General features: G+C 45.6%; 1 protein-coding gene across 1 annotated transcript in view; it reads right to left on the reverse strand.

Moving 5' to 3' along the window:
* ZMAT4 (zinc finger, matrin-type 4) overlaps positions 1 to 6,054 on the reverse strand; it is a 379,178-nt gene that overhangs the window by 161,022 nt on the left and 212,102 nt on the right. The window lies entirely within an intron of this gene.

Raw genomic sequence — 6,054 nt, forward strand, 5'->3', positions numbered from 1 at the left:
AGTTAGAACTGGACATGGAACAACAGACTGGTTCCAAATCGGGAAAGGAGTATGTCAAGACTGTATATTTTTACCGTGCTTATTTAACTGACATGCAGAGACATCATGAGAAATGCCGGACTGGATGAAGCCCAAGCTGGAATTAAGATAGCTGGGAGAAATATCAATAACCTCAGATATGCAGATAACACCACCCTTATGGCAGAAAGCAAAGAAGAACTAAAGAGCCTCTTGATGAAAGTGAAAGACAAGACTGAAAAAGTTGGCTGATCATGGCATCCAGTCCCATCACTTCATGGCAAATAGATGTGGAAAAAGTGGAAACAGTGACAGATTTTATTTTGGGGGGCTCCAAAATCACTGCAGATAATGACTGCAGCCATGAAATTAAAAGATGCTTGCTCCTTGGAAGAAAAGTTATGACCAACCTGCTGCTGCTGCTGCTAAGTGAGACCCCATAGATGGCAGCCCACCAGCCTCCCCCATCCCTGGAATTCTCCAGGCAAGAACACTGGAGTGGGTTGCTGTTTCCTTCTCCAGTGCATGACAGTGAAAAGTGAAAGTGAAGTCGCTCAGTCGTGTCCGACTCTTAGTGACCCCATGGACTGCAGTCCACCAGGCTCCTCTGTCCATGGGATTTTCCAGGCAAGAGTACTGGAGTGGGGTGCCATTGCCTTCTCCAATGACCAGCCTAGAAAGCTTATTAAAAAGAAGAGACATTACTTTGCCAACAAAGGTCCGTCTAGTCAAAGCTATGGTTTTTCCAGTAGTCATGTTTGGATATGAGATCAGACCATAAAGAAAGCTGAGCACCAAAGAATTGATGCTTTTGAACTGTGGTGTTGGAGAAGACTCTTGAGAGTCTGTTGGACTGCAAGGAGATCCAACCAGTCCTTCCTGACTGGCGGGAAATCAGGAATTAGGGAATTCAAATTTCCTAAAGGAAATCAGTCCTGAATATGCATTGGCAGGACTGATGCTGAAGCTGAAACTCTAATACTTTGGCCACCTGATGTGAAGAACTGACTCATTTGAAAAGCCCCTGATGCTGGGAAAGATTGAAGGTGGGAGGAGAAGGGGCAACAGAGGATGAGATGGTTGGATGGCATCACCAACTCTGTGGACATGAGTCTGAGTAAACTCCAGGAGTTGGTGATGGACAGGGAGGCCTGGTGTGCTGCAGTCCATGGGGTCGCAAAGAGTGAGACATGACTGAGCCACTGAACTGATATTGATAGAGTATCATATCAGATCAGATCAGTCACTCAGTCGTGTCCGACTCTGCGACCCCATGAATCGCAGCACGCCAGGCCTCCCTGTCCATCACCAGCTCCCGGAGTTCACTCAAATTCATGTCCATCGAGTCGGTGATGCCATCCAGCCATCTCATCCTCTGTCGTCCCCTTCTCCTCCTGCCCCCAATCCCTCCCAGCATCAGAGTCTTTTCCAATGAGTCAACTCTTCGCATGAGGTGGCCAAAGTACTGGACTTTCAGCTTTAGCATCAGTCCTTCCAAAGAACCCAGGGCTGATCTCCTTCAGAATGGACTGGTTGGATCTCCTTGCAGTCCAAGGGACTCTCAAGAGTCTTCTCCAACACCACAGTTCAAAAGCATCAATTCTTTGGTGCTCAGCCTTCTTCACAGTCCAACTCTCACATCCATACATGACCACAGGAAAAACCATAGCCTTGACTAGACAAACCTTTGTTGGCAAAGTAATGTCTCTGCTTTTCAATATGCTATCTAGGTTGGTCATAACTTTCCTTCCAAGGAGTAAACGTCTTTTAATTTCATGGCTGCAGTCACCATCTGCAGTGATTTTGGAGCCCAAAAAATAAAGTCTGACACTGTTTCCACTGTTTCCCCATCTATTTCCCATGAAGTGATGGGATCGGAGGCCATAATCTTCGTTTTCTGAATGTTGAGCTTTAAGCCAACTTTTTCACTCTCCACTTTCACTTTCATCAAGAGGTTTTTGAGTTCCTCTTCACTTTCTGCCATAAGGGTGGTGTCATCTGCATATCTGAGGTTATTGATATTTCTCCCAGCAATCTGGATTCCAGCTTGTGTTTCTTCCAGTCCAGCATTTCTCATGATGTACTCTGCATATAAGTTATATAAACAGGGTAACAATATACAGCCTTGACGTACTCCTTTTCCTATTTGGAATCAGTCTGTTGTTCCATGTCCAGTTCTAACTGTTGCTTCCTGACCTGCATACAAATTTCTCAAGAGGTAGATCAGGTGGTCTGGTATTCCCATCTCTTTCAGAATTTTCCACAGTTTCTTGTGATCCACACAGTCAAAGGCTTTGGCATAGTCAATAAAGCAGAAACAGATGTTTTTCTGGAACTCTCTTGCTTTTTCTATGATCCAGTGGATGTTGGCAGTTTGATCTCTGGTTCCTCTGCCTTTTCTAAAACCAGCTTGAACATCAGGAAGTTCACAGTTCACATATTGCTGAGAGTATGGGTGATCTCAAATCTCACTTTGATTAATGGCAGACAGTGGGAAATACCTGTAGTTGAAAGTTTTTGTTTTATGCTTCAAGGGGACATGGTTTGGGTCTGCTTGGAGATGGACCTTTCTGGAGTGAGTTCTGTGAACAGAGCGGGGGGACTGGCCCAGGAGAGGGGAGGAGTGCAGGAGCTGGGGGACCTGGGGAGCACTGAAAATGCCGTCTAGGCTGACCATGTAATCTAGCAACTTAAAACGTCCTCTGGGCTAATGTTATGATGGTAGAACCCCCCTCAGGAAGTGCCCTGCCAAGTGTCCCAGCCTCTGCTTCAGCAGCCCCTCATCTCTGGACACACATTCCACCTCTAAGTGTCTCTGAATACTCAGATTTCCCTGGTGTCCAGGGGTTAAGACTCTTCACTTCCAACGCAAAGGACCCAGGTTCAATCCCTGGTCAGGGACCCCACAAGCTGCATGTCATGGCCAAAAAATAAAAACAAATATCTCTGAATATGTGATACTTACCAGAGCTCAGATCTAGACCCCTAATTTGTACCTACTCATATCTTTTAAACCCAAGCACACATATGCATGATGCACATTCACACGCACACACAGAAGCATTCTCTCTTTCCCATGACAGCCTTCCCAGTAATCTCTATTCCATGCTCAACAGCATCACTTCCTTTCCTCCCCCTCCAGTGAGAGGATCCCCATGCTCTTCACTGCTGGCCTCTATTCTCCGGGTCACCTCCAGAAGCTTCCCACAATGTGGCAGTGACATGACCAGGGCAGCCTCTACCTAACCTCCGATCTAGGCAAGACCTCTACACTAAGGTCTGTCAACCCTTGGAGAACATGGTGAGTTTGTAGTCTCCTCATGTTCTCATCTTACAGAAAGAAAAGCATGAACTAGAGCAGAGATTCCAAAACACACTGGGTTTTGTCCTTAGCGGCGCCTCCAAGCATTTCAGACATCCTAGTAAACACACACCCATTTGAAAAAAGCAACTCAAACGCCAACTAATTCTGCAGGATCCTCAGCTGATGTCTGATAAAAGTGCACCCTGAGTAGGAGGGAAGGTGATGGTTCCCAGACACCAACTGCTCACCTTCACCACATAGAGTAGCTCTGCGAAGTAATGAATCATGCTTTATTCAGTTATTCCCACTCAGAAGTCACCACCATTCAGGAGCCTGTTACTTATGGAGGGGAATCTCCAGGAACCTACCTGAGGAGGGAGATTGCTTCTGAGTTCAGTTGGCTGGGTTTTTAATGTTCTGTGTTTTCCTTCTGTTTTCATTGTAGAAGTGATGTCCAGCCACCCTGGTGGATTAGACAGAGCAGTTCCTAGATGGGCAGAGGGCAGCCCCAGCCACAGCTTCAGGCAGTGCTGCTGGGTTCAGCTACAGGCAGTAAAGGCTGTCCTGACGCCATTCAAGGATCTGAAGGAGGAAGTCCGTGTCCTGAGTGTTCTTTTCTGCTGCCTCTTGGTCCTTATCCTCTATTTGCAGTAACTGAATTTGTGCTAGAGACCAAGCCTCAACCTCTAACCTAGATATGGGAGCCAGGTTCTTGCTATGTTCCTGTATGGTTTCCAGCCCAGGGCTCTGGTTGAAAATGATTGTGCCTTGCCATGCTCTTGGATTTCCCCGGTGGCTCAGATGGTAAAGAATCTGCCTGTAATGTGGGAAATCCAGGTTTAATACTTGGGTCGGAGAGATCCCCTAGAGGAGGAAATGGCAACCCACTCCAGTATTCTTGCCTGGAGAATCCCATGGACAGAGGAGCCTGGCAGGCTACCGCCCACGGAGTTGCAAAGAGTTGGACACAACTGAGCAACTAACCTTTCTGCCATGCTCTTAACAGTCTTTCCTTTCCCCAGAACCTCAGGACTGCAGCCAGGGCTCTGCTACCATTTGCCTGACTCTCCTGATGCTGGTACCCTGCTTAGTCTCAGGATGATCTTGGTACTCCGAATCCCCACCACTGGAGTCTACCCTCCTCCCAGGCCCTCCATCCTTGTCCTGTGCCCTGGGAAACAATGCCTGCCCTCTGCTTACATGTATACCTAATGACTCACCTCCCTCTAGGAGGATGATTTGTTTCATTTGCTCCCTGATGGCAGTTGGGTCAACATCAATGTCAGCCCAGGGAACCAATGTAGCTCCCCAGGCTCTTCAATTCTGTCTGGAGTTAACACATTCTAAGATCCTTTCTGCTCAAAGCAGCTTTGGAGGAGAATGGATGAGACGTGAAGCTGCAGAAAGGGGATGTGCAGCTTCGGGACCCTAAGCTAGACGAGAAATGGAGATGCTGGGAAAAGAAAATGACATCTCTTTCCCCAGCCCGAGCTAAGTGCTGTGAGTGCTCCCTACCCCCCAGCCCACCCCTAGTCCCCGCTCCCCACCCAGCAACTCGGTGTCTGTCACAGTGAGGACTGGGATAGCTCTGTGAACACCAGAACTAAGTCATTAAGTATACACTGCAGTTTCCATATTTTAGATTGTTTCCCCTTGGAACATATAGACGGCAACTAACAAATTACCCCCAAGTTATATTTACCAGCTTTGAGGGTAACTCAGAGAGACAAAATGGTGCTTGGCTATCTTAAGGATGTGTTGAAATTCACAAAGACCTATTTTTTGCCAGGTGGTGATTCTTCTTTACAGAAATAATAACTCCCACTTGCTAATTGATGTGATAAACGAAGACAGAGCCTCTCCTCTTCCATCACTACCTCCAAAATTAAATTTAACAGCAATACTCTGCTTAGGCAGGGAGAACAAATGGGCTAGTTACTCATTCATGGAGAACAGGTAAAAATTTTCCAGTGGCTGTTTCTTTGAAGTGTCTATTTTAAGAGATTTGAGGGGGAGTAGGTTACAAGGTGAGTATCCAACCTTTCAGAGAGCAAAAATCAGGAGTTTCAACCAAGTGCCTGCTTATCAAATGTCAATACAGACAGTGTACCTCAATCAAGCTGAGCTTTCTTCCAATTCCAAGTGCTTTCCAGCCATCCTATGTCTGAATGTCACAGCTACCTTTACAAAAACAATATTCTTCAGTTCAAGTAAGTAGAAAAATACAGTGAAAAGATGCCCTACTAGTCTTTAGGTAAAAGCAGATATTTTTCTTAAGAAAAACACCAGTGAGAATAAAAGCCAAGTATTGTTTTAGATTCTCTTCAATTTCCAAAATACCATTTAAAAAATAATTACACCCACGATTTATGCATTATTCATTAGGCAGGCAGCTCCAATGCACAGCTCCATTGTAATTGCACTGAAAATGTTGACATCATGAAATATACCCTCAACTTCTTGAGATTATCACCTATTCTAGTAACATCTTTGCTACCATGTAAATCTTGCCCTAATAGTCTGTCCTCATTAAACAATGATAGTATTTCAGTTCTATGATTGGATAGACTTCTGAAGAAATTTTTTGTTACTTCTGAATAATTAGAAGGTCAAACACTCTATGACTGATATTTAAACCTTTTATCGTGAAAGTTAATAGGCTTGAATCACAAAATCCCCCAAGAAGATGACTGGAATGTTACCTGGGGTGGGGTGGGTGGGGAGAAGGCACA

The sequence above is a fragment of the Bison bison genome, unplaced genomic scaffold (assembly GCF_000754665.1).
Source record: "Bison bison bison isolate TAMUID 2011002044 unplaced genomic scaffold, Bison_UMD1.0 scf7180017864236, whole genome shotgun sequence".
NCBI lineage: Eukaryota > Metazoa > Chordata > Mammalia > Artiodactyla > Bovidae > Bison > Bison bison.